This window comes from Salmo salar, chromosome 15, assembly GCF_965601325.2.
Source record: "Salmo salar chromosome 15, fSalSal1, whole genome shotgun sequence".
NCBI lineage: Eukaryota > Metazoa > Chordata > Actinopteri > Salmoniformes > Salmonidae > Salmo > Salmo salar.
Genome location: NC_138305.1, coordinates 65,448,973 through 65,466,609, shown reverse-complemented (window position 1 = coordinate 65,466,609; position 17,637 = coordinate 65,448,973). Strand labels below are relative to the sequence as shown.

Sequence of the window (17,637 nt, the reverse complement as noted above, 5' to 3'; positions counted from 1 at the left end):
TTTTTATCCAGCCGTGAAAATACTGCCTCCTAGCCATAACAGGTTAATGAATGTCACTCTGAACTACCCATTCTAACCACGACAGAGAGAGAGAGAGAGCGGACAAACTCTCCAACAGAAATTAACTTTTCAACAGAGATCACGACAACACACTGAGCGTATATATATATATATGTTGATTGCAAGTGTTCCCAAATGTCTGAGCGTTCATGTGCAAAGGATTAGCATTTCAATTGTTATAATGATCAACTCTGTAGTGTCTTCTCAGCTGACCCCACTCCCCTTTTGTCTAACAAGCCGCCATGCCGGCTTAGCCCACTAGGGCACATTCCCCTATGATATTCTTTGTAACGATAACTACTGTTTGTTATGCATTTCTGTAAATTACTTAGTTAGTAAATAAATGATTTTAAGACAATTGATATATGGATGACTCATAGTGAAGACTGGGTTCGTGCAGATAACCAACAATTTACGACGTTTGGAATGAGACTGGCGAGGTAAAGAATACGTCATTAATCAGAAGACTAAGTGATCAGATATTAAAATATCTGAAAGTTATATTAGGAAAATTATAACTTTGTAATCTGAATATTTTCCTTGGTGCCCCGACTTCCTAGTTAATTACAGTTACATGATTAATCAGGTTAATCGCGTAATAATAATTACAGAGAGTTATTTGATAAATATGTCTTCAGTTTTAATGATGCCAAAGACACGACACTTCCATCAGAGTAATTGCTTTTAAAGTTAATGGACATTTGAGTACAAAAAGGGAGATTGTTGGAAGGGCTGTCTGGCTTTATAATCATCAGGATATTCTATTATGCACATCAGATTTCAATGCCTATTTTCAGGCTGACACAGAAATTTGTGGAGGGGAAATGGCTTTAACAGTTACACTATAGCATTCATTTTCAGTCATGTGTATCACTTTCTGTATCCCTCCATCCATCTCTTTCTCTCTCTTTCTTCCTTTCTTTTTTCTTAAACCCTTTTTCTTGCTTTCTTTTGTAGTCTTTTCTTTCTCCATCTCTCTGTTAATATTTCTCTTCACTTAAAGGGGCAATTTGCATTTGCTTCTGACCTCTAAATGAATGAAATGTTCCCATTGATTCTTGAAGAATATGACTTATAAATGCCTCATGAGCTTAGTTCAACTGTCGTACACCATCAGAACCCAAAATATAAGATTGTTTCCAGTGTTGGGGACGCTATACTCTGAAAGTTTAGTTTACGAAGCTACCAATTACTTTGAACTGGAAGAAGTTAATTAAGCTACACTAAAGCTACCCTTAAACCATTAAGAAAAGTATAGTTTACTTAACTAAAGTTACTTTGAAACAATAATTCACTACATCCAAACTACTTTGTGAAAACATTGATAAATTATAATATGTACATCTGTCATGCCCTGACCTTAGAGATCCTTTTTATTCTCTATTTTTGTTAGGTCATGGTGTGACTAGGGTGGGTACTCTAGTTTTGTATTTATATATTGGCCTGATATGGTTCCCAATCAGAGGCAGCTGTATCTCGTTGTCTCTGATTGGGGATCATATTTAGGCAGCCTTTTCCCCCCCTGTTTGTGGGATCTTATTTTGAGTCAGTGCATGTAGCACCTCCGTTGTCACGGTTTGTTGGTTGTTTCTTCTTTTTTTGGTTGTAAATTTCACTAAAATAACATGTGGAACTCAGAGCACGCTGCGCCTTGGCCCTTCTCTACACACAGGCGTGACAACATCTGAAATGTCATACGCTGCAAATTGCAAGAATAGATCACTTTGGGGACAATACAGATGTATAATCTTAATTTGAGCCAGTTTGCTACAGCAGGAAAATAATCCTGCAGCAACAGAAAATGTGAGCAACTGTGGATTATAATTAATTAACATTTTTGTTTAACAGAATGTGTAATTTAGCCTATTAAAAAAAAAAAATATGTGTCAAGTGAGAATTAGGCAGGTCTGATGCCGAAAAAGATAGAAAATGATTGACTACTTCACTCATATTTTATATTTTGTTTGCAAAAAAAGTAGTGAGTAGTCTCAGTTGTTAGCTACACTAACAGACAGCAAAAAAAGTAAACCTCTACAGGATCAGTGTGTCCCCCGCGGGACGGTTGAGCTAACGTATGCTAATGTGATTAGCATGAGGTTGTAAGTAACAAGAACATTTCCCAGGACAGACATTTCTGATATGGGCAGAAAGCTTACATTTTTGCTAATCTAACTGCACTGTCTAATTTACAGTAGCTATTACTGTGAAATAATACCATGCTTTTGTTTGAGGAGAGTGCAATACTTAAATATATTAATAAACCAATTAGGCACATTTGGGCTGTCTTGATACAACATTTTGAACAGAAATGCAATGGTTCATTGGATCAGCCGAAAACTTTGTACACACTGTTGCCATCTAGTGGCCAAAATCTAAATTAAAGCTGGACTGGAATAGTACATTATGGCCTTTCTCTTGCATTTCAAAGATGGTACAAAAAAAAAGAATGGTTGTTTTTTTCTTTGTATTATCTTTTACCAGATCTATTGTGTTATTTTCTCCCACATTCCTTTCACATTTCCACAGACTTCAAAGTTTTTCCTTTCAAATGGTACCAAGAATATGCATATCCTTGCTTCAGGGCCTGAGTTACAGGCAGTTATATTTGGGTATGTCATTTTAGGCAAATGTATCCTTATGAGGTTGAGGTTTTAACTTCTCTAGTTCACAAAAAACATAACAATTATTTTAAGAATTATAGATACAGAACTCCTCTATGCACTCGCTATGTCCGATTTTAAAATAGCTTTTTGGTGAAAGCACATTTTGCAATATTCTGAGTAGATAGCTCGCCATCACAGGGCTAGCTATTTAGTCACCCACCAAGTTTAGCCCTCACCAAAGTCAGATTTACTATAAGAAAAATGTTATTACCTTTGCTGTTCTTCGTCAGAATGCACTCCCAGGACTTCTACTTCAATAACAAATGTTGGTTTGGTTCAAAATAATCCATAGTTATATCCAAATAGCGGCGTTTTGTTCGTGCGTTCAAGACACTATCCGAAAGGGTAAAGAAGGGTGACACGCCCGACGCGTTTCGTGACAAAAATTTCTAAATATTCCATTACCGTACTTCGAAGCATGTCAACCGCTGTTTAAAGTCAATTTTTATGCAATTTTTGTCGTAAAAAAGCGATAATATTCCGACCGGGAGCGGTGGTTTTCGTTCAGTCTCATTGTCCTCTGATAGACCACTTACCAAAGGCGCTAATGTTTTTCAGCCAGGGGCTGGAATTACATCATTCAGCTTTTTCCCGGGTTCTGAGAGCCTATGGGAGCTGTAGGAAGTGTCACGTTACAGCAAAGATCCTCAGTTTTCAATAAAGTGAGTCAAGAAGAACAAGAACTTGTCAGACAGGCCACTTCCTGTAAGGAATCTTCTCAGGTTTTTGCCTGCCATATGAGTTCTGTTATACTCACAGACACCATTAAAACAGTTTTAGAAACTTTAGGGTGTTTTCTATCCAAAGCCAATAATTATATGCATATTCTAGTTTCTGGGCAGTAGTAATAACCAGATTAAATCGGGTACGTTTTTTATCCGGCCGTGTAAATACTGCCCCCTAGCCCTAACAGGTTAACTAGTGAAAACACCTCCTAGATTTGAATTGAGTTCACCTTCCACCAAGCTACTGCAAAATGTAGTTAAATTACTAGTTAAACTACATGTACTGTAGTTCACTACTCCCCAACACTGCTTGTTTTTCTCAAGTTGTCAACAAAGTAAATGTAAACAAACATTATATAACCTTAAAACATGTATATGTTTTATATCAAAATTGCCACTTTACTATCAGGCCTTTTCTTTCTTAATTCCTCTGAGTCTCCCTTCCTCTGACTGTCTATTTCTATCTATCATTCTGAGAAACAGGGGAGGGGGAAATTGAGTTGGATCAGTGCGCTTGGCAATAGACCACCTCAGTATTGGCTCCATGGCTAAATTACAGCTCCCATCTTTAACAGTTTGAGACATCTGTTGTTGAGTTACTGTTACTGCACTATGTGCTGCACGTTCCACAGATGTCCCACATTTTATCAGATTTTCCATAAATATGGAATCAAATTCAACTCTGGTTCAGTCACAGATACTGTACATGTTTGATTTATAATTACCCCTTACAATAACACATTTGTTTTATTAGCATTTAAAGACTCAACCTCAATTTATATGAAAACATTTATATTTTGTGGTGCTGGGGCCATGACACATTGAACTAAGATATTGAGTGCAGGTTTAACATTGAGAGTACATTTTTATAGATAATTATTGCAGGGGAAATAAAGGTTTAGTATTTATAAGAGCAGAAAGTGAATGATGGAAGGACTGAGAGTGTATAAAGGCTGGGCCTTTCCACTCTCCCACTCTCTCTGTTCCCCTCTCCTCCTCAACCTCCTCTCTCTTCCCCCCTCATTATGGAGAGATGTACCAGGCATGATTTATGGAGACAATCAGCATCACAGATGGAGGAACAGTGGTGGAGGGTCATGAGGAGAAAAATATAGTGTAGGGTCGATGGCGGCAGGTTGGTTGAATGAATGTCATCATAATCCAACAGCACTGGTCATTTGTACAGGTTTTGCAATCAGCAGCAGTGATTCAGAAGGAGAACAAGAATCAGCCCTAGATTGCCCTGATCCTGCCCTGCAGGTTTCTATATTCCCCCTACGCAATCAGGCATAACCCAGCAGGACAAAACAGGTTAATGTTGAGAGAATAGGAACTCCACCAGTGGACCCTGCATTCCCCTTTACTTTCTGTGACAGATATAATTATGCATCAGAGGAGACAACCTTGCCTTGTCACACATTTTCAAAAAGGAATGCAGCTGTCATTCACTGACTACCTCACCATACGACCATATTCCACTACCTCCCCATCCAGAATGTATACTATAAAATCTTAAGTATGTAAACGTCTTCCCAGACATTCCCCTTCCTTCTCTCTCGTTCTTTCATCCCCCTCTCCCTCCCTCCTTCCTTCCCCTCTCCTAAGGACAGCAGTGTTAGAGCCCTGGTAAATGCTCTTGTAATTTTAATCATAGGCAGTCTGCAGTGTTGTGATTGGCTCAGAGCTGATGACTCACTCTTCAACAGGCTGGGGAGGAGAAGGGGTGAGAGGAAATGGAGAAGAGGTGGGAGTAGCTCTCTCTCTCTCTCTCTCTCTCTCTGTCACTGTCTCTCTCAGTGAGAGCCTGCTTGCCTAGCTCTCAGTAGTGCTCAAAGAAATCTCATAACACACACACATGCCATTTATGTAGAGGATGCCAACCCAAACTGAAGGTACCGATCTGTTGTGGTGCTCCCTTGCTACCTTTGCCTCTGAGCAGCCATGATGAGAGACACAGAGCCTGGAGGGAAATGAAAGAGAGAGGTAGAGAGAAAGAGAGAGAATAACAGAGCGAGGGAGAGAGTGAGGGAGAGAGAGCTTTCAGCCTCCAGTCTTGCCTCTCCTCTGTCTGCTGCTGCTCCTGCTGCTGCTGCTTCGTTTCAGCCAGAGCCAGAGACTGAGCTGGTGTTTTTCTCAGTTATCTACAGATAGACAGACCAGTGAGTTGTGAACAGTACAGTACTTCTGTCACACCACTGCCATGACTCTACTGATGTGAGTCAGAAGAGAGAGTTCCCCCTGTCCACCACCTCTCTACGGCTACAGCGCCGGAACCCTGCAGCCACAGGCAGATAGCTACAGAGGTGAGTCCGTCTGCTTTTCTGTTGTCATTTTGAAGAGAGAGTGAGAGAAACAGAGAGCGAGAAAGAGAGAGATTTGAATATGCAGTAATGAACTGTCTTTTGAATAATTGTTTTATAGTTATGTCAATAAAACATATCCATTGAATTGAGAGAGAGAATGAAAGAAAGAGAGGGAAATAGTTGGCGTGTTTTGGTTCACAGCTTAATATGCTCATTAACGTGAATAATCAATCTCTGGTATTGATATTTGAGTCCCTATTGATCTGTTTTGGTTGTTTTCATTAGTCTTGGGTGATAGAATGTGATGCATTGTTTGCTTGGTGTGTTAGATGACTCAGAAAGATGTAACACTGATGGGTTTATAATAAGACTGAACAGATGATATTACGAAAAGAATGTGTGTAAAGTGTTATGAGTTCCGACAGCATTCTTTAGGTGTGTTAGGAACTGGCACAGACTGTGTGTGTGTGTGGGGTGTGTGTGTGTGTGTGTGTGTGTGTGTGGTGTGTGTGTGTGTGTGTGGTGTGTGTGTGTGTGTGTGTGTGTGTGTGTGTGTGTGTGGGGGCGAACGCACGTGTGTGTGCTTGTGCCTGTGCGCTCTAGTGAGAGAGAAAGAAAGAGGTAGTGAAAAAGAGCGAGAGGGAGAGTGGGTGGAGGAACACAGCAGCAGCATTACTGTTTTCTGTCTTAGCTCAGGAGCCATGAAACATGAACATGCCAGTGTCTTTTCAGCTGTCCCCCTGGCTCTCAGTGTGACTGTGGGTATATTGTCTTCTCTGTACTTTATGAAGACTGATCCATCCCTTCGGACTGAGCTCTGTGGGCAGGGGTAGAGCAGGGAGAGCTACACTACTGTAATCTTATTGCCCGTGACAGAGTTGATAACTGCCTCCTTTTCCTATTGGCAGCTCCAGACTGTTATCTAAGCCATAAAAATGGCATTCCAAGCCAGCAAGGGGAAAGGGTTCAGTGACAGTGATCTCTACTGTTTTAGTACTAACCACTTGTAGATGCTTCTGGGGGGTTTTCCTGCTGCAGCTTTTTCTGTTAGGTAGTGTCTATTGCTATTGACAGGCTCTGACTGTTTTTCAATATATAATAGATCATTTATTCAGTTTAAAATACCTCCATGTTAGTGTGTAAACACAGAGGCCATTTCTATTTCCTTTGTCAGTTACTGTAAAATAACAGAGGAAAAGACTGTTGGGCAGAAATGGTGAGGAATGGTGTTTCATGGCAAAATCATGTATAGAACAAGGACAACTGCAGCTTCAAAGCATGCCTTCCTGAGAATCCTATTTCAGTGTTCTTGTCATATGGCAGAGGTCTGGATAATACGTTGGGAATCCATGACAACGTATTGTTTTCTAAGTTGTTGTGGTGAGAATATCCTCCATGTTGGTTTTCAAACACTTGTGGATGCTACTGCTGCCTCAGTCTCTTCCACTACTGTCAGTCAGTCAGTCAGTCAGTCAGTCAGTCAGTCAGTCAGTCAGTCAGTCAGTGATATACAGAGAGATGCGTAAGCTCCCTACTGACACTTTCACATCCCTTTACCCCTCCTCCCTCCGTCCCTCCATCTCTCCATCTCTCTCCAACTGTGACTGAAGTGCTGTCTCTCCACTTTTACAGAACCCCCCCCCCCCCCCCCCCTTCTCTCGCCAGCTCTGTCGCCACAGAAACAGACGATTCTGGAAGGGTGGTGGGTGGAAACAGAAACAGAGCTCCTGAATGCTCTGCCTCATGCAGCACTGTGCTCTAGTTATCTGTATTGCCTGTGTGAATCTGAGTTGCCTGAGGCTCAGATGGTTCCGTTGGTTAGTGACTGGTGCTGGCAACATCAAGGTTGTGGATTCATTTCCCGCATGGGTCACTGTTGGTTACTGAATCTGTGTGTTCACTGTGTGCTATGGATGAAAGGGTCTGCTCAATGACCATGTCATGACTGGTATGGTGATGTGGCTAATTTAACATTGGAGCTGGAGGGTTACAGGCTTGTTTATGCTTAAACACACATGACACAGACACAAATGATACTGTGTGTGTGTGTGGAGCTCATTAATAATGTAATGTAGCATTACTAAGCCAGTTAATAATGGATGTTGCTCAATCTTTCTCTCCTGCGTTCAATAGGATCCTCAGTGTGAATGATATATTAAACTTATTGAACCTTTATTAACTAGGCAAGTCAGATCAGAACAAATTCTTATTTACAATGATGGCCTACCCTGGCCAAACCCAGATGACACTGGGCCAATTGTGCGCCGCCCTATGGGACTCCCAATCCCGGTCGGTTATGATACTGCTTGGAATCAAACCAGGGTCAGTAGTGACCCCTCTAGCCTTAGACCCCTGCGCCACTCGGGAGCCCCATGATGAAGACATGTGGATCCAGTTATCACAGAGACCATAATGCAGATGTTGTGAAGCTATGTGCGAAGCTACGCCATGCTAATGTGTACATGGTGTAATGGATACATCTCTAAGTGTTTTCCACACCTGGATTGCTCAACATTTTCCAATAATTTTTTTCAAGATTCTTCAAGCTCTGTCAAATTGGTTGTTGATCATTGCTAGACAACCATTTTCAGGTCTGCCAAATATTTTCAAGTAGATTTAAGTCAAAACAGTAACTTGGCCACTCCAGTGCAGATTTGGCCTGTTTTAGGTTATTGTCCAGCTAAAAGGTGAATTAATCTCCCAGTGTCTGTGGAAAGCAGACCGAACCAGGTTTTCCTCTAGTATTTAGCCTGTGCTTAGCTCCATTCTGTTTATTATTTTATCCTGAAAAACTCCCCAGTCCTTAACAATTACAATCACACCCATAACATGATGCATCCACCACTATGCTTGAAAATATAAAGTGTGGTACTCAGTGATGTGTTGTATTGGATTTGCCCCAAACATAAAACTTTGTAATGACAAAAAGTCAGTTAATTGCTTTGCCAATTTTTTAGCAGTATTACTTTAGTGCGTTGTTGCAAACAGGATGCATGTTTTGGAACATTTTTATTCTGTACGGGCTTCCTTCTTTTTACTATGTCAATTAGGTTAGTATTGTGGAGTAACTACAATGTTGTTGATCCATCCTCAGTTTTCTCCTATCACAGCCATTAAACTCTAACTGTTTTAAAGTAATCATTGGCCTCATGGTGAAGCGCCTGTATCTTTGTAGTGACTGGGTGTGTTGATACAGTATACCATCCAAAGTGTAATTAATAACTTCACCATGCTCAAAGGGATATTCAATGTCTGCTTTTTTATACATCTTACAATAGGTACCCTTTGCGAGGAATCAGAAAACCTCCCTGGTCTTTGTGGTTGAATCTGTGATTGAAAGGCACTACTCGACTGAGGGACCTTACAGATAATTGTATGTGTGGGCTACAGAGATGAGGCAGTCATTAAAAAATTATGTTCAAACACCATTATTGCACACATAGTGAGTCCATGCAACTTATTATGTGACTTGTTAAGCACATTTTTACTCCTGAACTTATTTAGGCTTGCCATAACAAAGGAGGAATACTTTTTGACTCAAGACATTTCAACTTTTCAGTTTTAATTTATTTGTAAACATTTCTAAAAACATTATTCCACTTTGTCATTATGGGGTATTGTGTGTAGGCCAGTGACACATTTTTTTAATGTAATCAATTTGAAATTCAGGCTGTAACACAGAAAATGTGGAAAAAGTCAAGGGGTGTGAATACTTTCTGAAGGCGCTGTAAACCCAGGTCTGGACCACACGCATGCTAAATAACACTGTCAGAGTTAAGTCACATACACACACTGTTTTTGCGATATATACAGTACGTAGGTTCTCCAGATGGTTTGAGCAAGAAGTGTGTTGTGTTATTGATTCATCGCAATTCAAAACATGAACATCCGTCAAACCTTTGCAGGTGCACGATACATGAAAAAAGAAGGATGCCAGCACACTGTCTGCATACAGAACTCCCAAAGTAATATCTATGTGAGTGTGGGTATTCATCTTTCTATAATGATGAATCACATGGTCACACTGTTGCTAGTGCTGACAGTGACTCATCCCTATGGCTTTAGGTTAATATAAACCCTTCTTAAACGAACGTCATGAAAAGATCTCTGGAATGAGTTTGTGGTCCCATGGAAACATCTGCTCACTGAGTGCTGTCACTGTCACTGAACCACAACACGGTCAATCTCACACAGGACCCCATGAGACTGCCTTTTGAGAGTCTCTGATTACATTAGGATGGAAATGTACACTTAGGCAGGAGATACTGTGGGAGATCCACACCCATCTAGGTTGTTTTCCTCCTTGGAAAATATATATTGGATCCCTGCCTGCTGTGAGGTATTACGTCATTGATCCCCCAATGTGTGATTTCCTTTTATATCTGGCCAGCAATATTATTAGAACTATACTCTGTGGAGACTGGAATCTTTCTATTCATTCAGTGGCCCACTTTACATAACATGGGTAAGAACATGTAGCCTGACTGTCCATCCACATTTCTCAGGCCAAATGCCACGCTCACTAGCATTTCTTCTCCACGAAGAGTCTGGGTTTGTTTTCCTCCCCAACGTCTAATAGAACACAAACTTATTCTAACCATTCTGATTGGTCCTAGCAACCGATAGGTTGTGCCAGAGCCAGCCTACATAAATCATGAATCTTGTAATTGGCCTTGATACTCTGATTGGTTAAAGACGATCCAATCGCTGATTAATTTGTTTTGTACAACGCCCCTCAATTTGACATTAGCAGCAACAACTTCTAGGAAGATAGTTTGGGACAATATATGGAGCAATATATGGAGCAATATATGGAGTAATCGATAGAGCAGCGGAATTCAATTCAGGATGATTCGTCAACCCCTTACCAAAAATACACAGGTAAAATTTGAAGTTATCACATTTAAGCTCACATTTTTTTAACATCCCGAGGACCAGGAGCGGGCCAGTCGCTTTTGCTGAGGCGTGGGAACCTGTAGAGCCAGCTGAGCTAGAACCGGCTGAAGCGCGGGAGCCTGTGGAGCCGGCTGAGGCGCGGGAGCCTGACGAGCCGGCTGAGGCATGGAAGCCTGACGAACCAGCTGAGGCACCCCCGTTTGCTTAGGCAGTGGCACTTGCACCCGACGTCACCAGTAAAAAAAAAATATTAAATGTACATATTCCCTGTTGCTTCCCCTTGGTGAGGCGTTATTCTGTAACGTTTACGCTGGGAGTCGGGAAGAAGTCCAGGGAGTGCAAATGTAATAATAAATAGAACATAGTACAACATGAAACTGAAACAGAGTCAATAACGCCTGGGAAAAGAACCAAGGGGAGAGACAGATATAGGGGAGGTAATCAAGGAGGTGATGGAGTCCAGGTGAGTGTCATGATACACATGAAAACAGAGTCAATAACACCTGAGGAAAGAACCAAGGGGAGAGACAAATATAGGGGAGGTAATCAGGAAGGTGATGGAGTCCAGGTGAATGTCATGATACACATGAAACAGAGTCAATAACGCCTGAGGAAAGAACCAATGGGAGAGACAGATATAGGGGAAGTAATCAGGAAGGTGATGGAATCCAGGTGAGTGTCTTGGGATGCAGGTGCGCGTAACGATGGTGGCAGGTGTGCATAATGAGACAACTGTCGACGTCGAGCGCCAGAGAGGGGGAGTAGAAGTAAACGTGACACAGTCTAAAGTTTGGACACACCTACGCATTCAAGGGTTTTTCTTATTTGTAGTATTTTCTACATTGTAGAATAATAGTGAAGATATCAATACTATATGGAATCATGTAGTAACCAAAAAAGTGTTAAACAAACCAACTGTGCTGATGACAACTGTACACACTCTCGGCATTTTTTCAACAAGCTTCAGCTGGAATGCTTTTCCAACAGTCTTGAAGGAGTTCCCACGTATGCTGGGCACTTGTTGGCTGCTTTTCCTTCACTCTGCGGTCCAACTCATCCCAAACCATCTCAATTGGGTTGAGGTAGGGTGATTGTGGAGGCCAGGTCCTCTGAGGTAACGCTCCATCCCTCTCTTTCTTGGCGCAAATAGCCCTTACACAGCCTGGAGGTGTGTTGCGTAATTGTCCTGTTGAAAAACAAATGATAGTCCCACTAAGCGCAAACCGGATGGGATGGCGTGATGTTGCAGAATGCTGTGGTAGCCATGCTGGTTGAGTGTGCCTTGAATTCTAAATAAATAACTGACAGTGTCACCAGCAAAGCACTCCCACACCATCACACCTCCTCCTGAATGTTTCAAGGTGTGAACCACACATGCGGAGATCATCAGTTCACCTACACCTGCTTCTCACAAAGACATGGAGGTTGGAACCAAAAATCTCAAATTTGGACTCATCAGACCAAAGGACAGATTTCCACTGGTCTAATGTCCATTGCTCATGTTTCTTGGTCCAAGCAAGTCTCTTCTTATTATTGGTGTCCTTTAGTAGTGGTTTCTTTGCAGCAATTCAACCATGAAGGTCTGATTCACGCAGTCTCCTCTGAACAGTTGATGTTGAGATGTGTCTGTTACTTGAACTCTGTGAAGCATTTATTTGGGCTGAAATTTCTGAGGCTGGTAACTCTAATGCACTTATCCTCTGCAGCAGATGAAACTCTAGGTCTTCCTTTCCTGTGGCGGTCCATCATAGCGCTTGATGGTTTTTGCGAATGCACTTGAAGAAACTTTCAAAGTTCTTGAAATTTGACTGACCTCTTAATGTTTTTTCTCTTTGCTTATTGGAGCTGTTCTTGCCATAATATGGACTTGGTATTTTACCAAATAGGGCTATATTCTGTATACCACCCCTACCTTGTCACTACATAACGGATTGGCTCAAACACATTAAGAAGGAAAGACATTCCACAAATTAACTTTTAACAAGGCACACCTGTTAATTGAATTGCATTCCAGGTGACTACCTCATGAAGCTGGTTGAGAGATTGCCAGGAGTGTGCAAAGCCGTCATCAAGGCAAAGGGTGGCTGCTTTGAAGAATCTAAAATCTAAAATATGTTTTGATTTGTTTAACACTTTTTTGGTTACTACATGATTCCATATGTATTATTTCATAGTCATGATATCTTCACTATTATTCTACAATGTAGAAAATAAAGAAAAACCCTTGAATGAGTCGGTGTGTCCAAACTTTTGACTGGTACTGTATATCGATATATAGGCAACACTCATGCAAGGACATTTCTAGTTGCTACTGTCACGTCCTGACCAGTATAGAGGATTATTTGTATTATTTGGTCAGGGCGTGGCAGAGGTATGTTTGTTTTTGTATGGTGGGTTTTTTTTGTGATTAGCTTAGAGGGGTGTGTTATTTATGTGTTCCGGGGTTTTGTGGTGTATGTTTTAGTATGAGTAGGTTCTAGGTTATGTTTTCTATGTGCAGATTTGGTTGCTGGACTTTCAATTGGAGGCAGGTGTTTCTAGTTGCCTCTGATTGGGAGTCCTATAAGTAGGTGTGTGTTTTTGTTTGTCACAGGTGGGTAGTTGTATGTTAGCACTGCTTTTGTTTAGCCTGCTACACTGTTCCTGTCATGAGTTTTGTTAACCTGTTAGGGCTAGGGGGCAGTATTGACACGGCTGGATAAAAAACGTACCCGATTTAATCTGGTTACTACTCCTGCCCAGTAACTAGAATATGCATATAATTATTGGCTTTGGATAGAAAACACCCTAAAGTTTCTAAAACTGTTTGAATGGTGTCTGTGAGTATAATAGAACTCATATGGCAGGCCAAAACCTGAGAAGATTCCATGCAGGAAGTGGCCTGTCTGACAATTTCTTGCCATTCTTGATTATCTCTATCCATTACAGAGGATCTCTGCTGTTACGTGACACTTCCTACGGCTCCCATGGGCTCTCAGAAGGCGGCAAAAAGCTGAATCGTGGCTTTGCAGGCTCTGGTTGAAAAAAAGTAGCGCGTTTGCGTAGTGGCTGGTTACAGTACTGTGAGACTCAGGCTCGTGCCCGCGTCGACAGAATGCTTTGTTTTCTTTTGTCTGTTTACCTAAACGCAGATTCCCGGTCGGAATATTATCACTTTTTTACGAGAAAAATTGCATAAAAATGGATTTTAAACAGCGGTTGACATGCTTCGAAGTACGGTAATGGAATATTTAGAATTTTTGTGTCGCGAATTGCGCGATGCTCGTGACCCTTATTTACACTTCGGATAGTGTCTTGAACGCACGAACAAAACACCACTATTTGGATATAACGATGGATTATTTTGGACCAAACCAACATTTGTTATTGAAGTAGCAGTCCTGGGAGTGCATTCTGACGAAGAACACCAAAGGTAATCAAACTTTTGTAATAGTAAATCGGAGTTTGGTCAGGGCTAAACTTGGTGGGTTTCTAAATAGCTAGCCGTGATGGCTGGGCTATGTACTCAGAATATTGCAAAATGTGCTTTCACCGAAAAGCTATTTTAAAATCGGACACCTCGATTGCACAAAGGAGTTCTGTATCTATAATTCTTAAAATAATTGTTATGTTTTTTGTGAACGTTTATCGTGAGTAATTTAGTAAATTCACCGGAGGTTTGCGGGGGGTATGCTAGTTCTGAACGTCACATGCTAATGTAAAAAGCTGTTTTTTGATATAAATATGAACTTGATTGAACAAAACATGCATGTATTGTATAACATAATGTCCTAGGTGTGTCATCTGATGAAGATCATCAAAGGTTAGTGCTACATTTAGCTGTGGTTTGGGTTTATGTGACATTCTGGCTGGGTACTCTGCTGACATAATCTAATGTTTTGCTTTCGTTGTAAAGCCTTTTTGAAATCGGACAGTGTGGTTAGATTAACGAGAGTCTTGTCTTTAAAATGGTGTAAAATAGTCATATGTTTGAGAAATTGAAGTAATAGCATTTCTAAGGTATTTCAAAATCGCGCCACGGGATAACACTGGCTGTTGCGTAGGTGGGACGATTTCGTCCCGCCTAGCCCAGAGAGGTTAATTGTTTTTTCCTCGTGTTCTCATTTAACCCGTGTGCGGCATACGGGACGGACATCCAGCGAAAAATCATATCGCCATTAGCATAACAAAATTTGATACGATTTTTTTTTCCATTTTTTTTTCTCAAATTATATCGTTTTATAGATACACCTTTCCTGAATCGAATCACGTTGTCCGATTTCAAAAAGGCTTTACAGCAAAAGCAAAACATTAGATTATGTTAGAGGAGTATATCGTAAAAGTAGCCACATAGCCATTTTCCGACCAACCACATGCATCACAAATAACCAAAAAACAGCTAAATGCAGCACTAACCTTTTACAAACTTCATCAGATGACACTCCTAGGACATCATGTTACACAATACATGCATTCTTTTGTTCTATAAAGTTCATATTTATATATAAAAACAGCATTTTACATCGGTGCGTAACGTTGACTAACTATTTTCCCTCAAATGCATCCGGTGAAACAGTGCTACAATTTACTAAATTACTATTCGAAAACATTTTTAAAATGTAATATTGTCATTCTAAGATTTATAGATGAATATCTCTTGAAAGCACCTGTAATGAAAGATTTAAAAATAACTTTACTGGGTAATCACACTGCGATAAAAGGGGATGTGATACTCAGAACAATAGGCTAGCAATAGCAATAGGCTAGCCATCTTGGAACAATCGCATATCACATCTAGTCTTGTATACTATTGTCAATAATCCCTTACATTTGAATATCTTCATCCTTAGGCTCTTCCAGGAATCCCAGGTCCACAACAAATGTATTTTCGTTCGAAAAAGTTAATCCTTTACGTCCCAATAGCTTGTTCTTGTTAGCGCGTTCTGAAGGCTTCACCAAAAGTTCCAATGTGCGCGGGGCTACTCTTTCAACAAAATGCATTTTTTTCTTATTTAGGTTCGTTCAAACATGTCAAACGTTGTATAACATAAATCTGTAGGGCCTTTTTCAACGAGAGCTCCAATAAGATTCGAGGGGGACGATTGCATTGTGTTTCAAAACGTTTCGAAAGGGGAGGGTAACCAGGGGCACCGGCGTCATAATGGTGATGGCCCTCTCCGTGTGACCACGTTCCACAGCGTGTCATTCTGTCAGTTTTCACAGTAGGAGACTCAAATCACTTTGTAAAGACTGGGGACATCTAGTGGAAGCAATAGGAAGTGCTCAATGAACCATAGCTCACGGTGTGATTAATAGGCAACGTGATGAAGTTGAGTTCTCAATTCAGAATTCCACTTCCTGTTTCGATCTGTCTCGGGGTTTTGACTGCCATATGAGTTCTGTTATACTCACAGACACCATTCAAACAGTTTTAGAAACTTTAGGGTGTTTTCTATCCACAAGTATTAATTATATGCATATCCTAGCTTCTGACTTTGAGTAGTAGGCCGTTTAAAATGGGCACGAATTTCTTTCAAAATGCGCTGTGGCGCCCCCTATCCTAGGCGACCGTCAAGAGGTTAAAATAAAAGATGATGAGCACGCAATCCGCTGCATATTGGTCCACTTTTTCTGACAGCGATTTCAACATATCTTCTGACGAAGAGGTTTGTGACAGCTACGGTATAATGCCTACCCAATGTACAGTATATTTGGAGCTATTCTTTGCACTGACGATATAATTAACAATGAATTGAATAGAATCAATTGTATTTCTGTTATTGCGATAACAAAAGGAATGGAAGAATGGATAAGATGTGGGTTGCAGTGGTATCCACCCCGCAGTGTGCAGTCATTACAGTCAGCTGTGTGATGCACAACCAGCACCAGACTCCAGACTCATACAGTAATACTGCAGACAAATCACAAGTTACAGTCATAGCACTGAGCAGAGTCATTTGAGAGAATAGGTTGAGTGTCACTTCTTCACAATCCCTTAGTGGTGTTTTGATAGGAAGAATATCTGAAGAAAGAAGAGAAGATGAATAAGGATAGAAAAACAGGATATTGCTCCTGTGCATATTTATTTTAATTTGCATTCCTATTTCACTCATGTTTCTCGCTTTCTGAATTCTCTCTCTATTCATGTCATTAGAACACCATTCAAAGCAGACATCCATATGTAACAATGCAAAACTATGCTGTTACCCGGAGTCGGAGCCCTGGAGTGCGGCGCTACAGTATGTCCTGATCAGTCACCCAGTCATGGTTTGAAGACACTGGCGGTTGTGATCCTCAGGTGGAACACAGCTGCTCTTTCTTTTGAGTACAACTCTTTTAGCTTATTCGTTCAGTTATAGGAAAAGTGTGCCTGCAAGCATGTGTGTGTGCCCTTCAGCTTATTTAGTGTGCCATGTGACTTCTGGTACACATCCCAGCCGTGTACTCAGCTGACATATCTGTATGTTCCTAGGAGAGCTCTGTAAATATTGTACATATTTTTATAATTGTGTTTTTTATTGCATTTCAAAATAAAAATAACTGGTTGTTCTTGGGTTTGGTCACTAAATCATGTGATCTTAACTCAGAGTTGCAGGATAGGGATGATGGCTCGCTAGCGATCTAGCTTTTTGTTTTATCTGTTCGGAAGTATCACACCAAAGACTGCATTCTGTGTCCAGAGGTAGCAAGGGAAGTTCAGGAACCGTTCAGAGAATGCTCCTAACCACTGCTAAGATGTGGTGGCTTTTCGTGAGATTTTCAGCAGCCGTGGCATCACCCAGATGCTACATTCCTGGCGATGTCACAGTAGCACCTCCCTGAACAATCCCAGCAATCTTGGTCAGGTAGGACCTTAAATATAACCCTTTCTCCGTCTGTCTGCCCAGGTGGCTAGACCAGTGAGGTGTGGTGGTGGAGCGGGTGATAACTGTAGGGGTAAGCCAGTTTGACCAACCCAAACCGTAGAAAGCAAAATGTAAGATTTGACGGGATGAGAACAAGGAAGAAGAA

At 41.0% G+C, this 17,637-nt stretch overlaps 1 protein-coding gene across 1 annotated transcript in view; it reads left to right on the top strand.

Moving 5' to 3' along the window:
- Positions 1-5,253: 5,253 nt before the first annotated feature.
- The window catches only part of LOC106571867 (prickle-like protein 2), a 113,857-nt gene continuing 101,473 nt past the window's right edge, over positions 5,254-17,637 (top strand). Inside the window, exon 1 of the mRNA XM_014145380.3 lies at positions 5,254-5,751. The gene's annotated coding sequence lies outside the window, so the exon portion shown is untranslated. The remainder of the gene's footprint in view (positions 5,752-17,637) is intronic.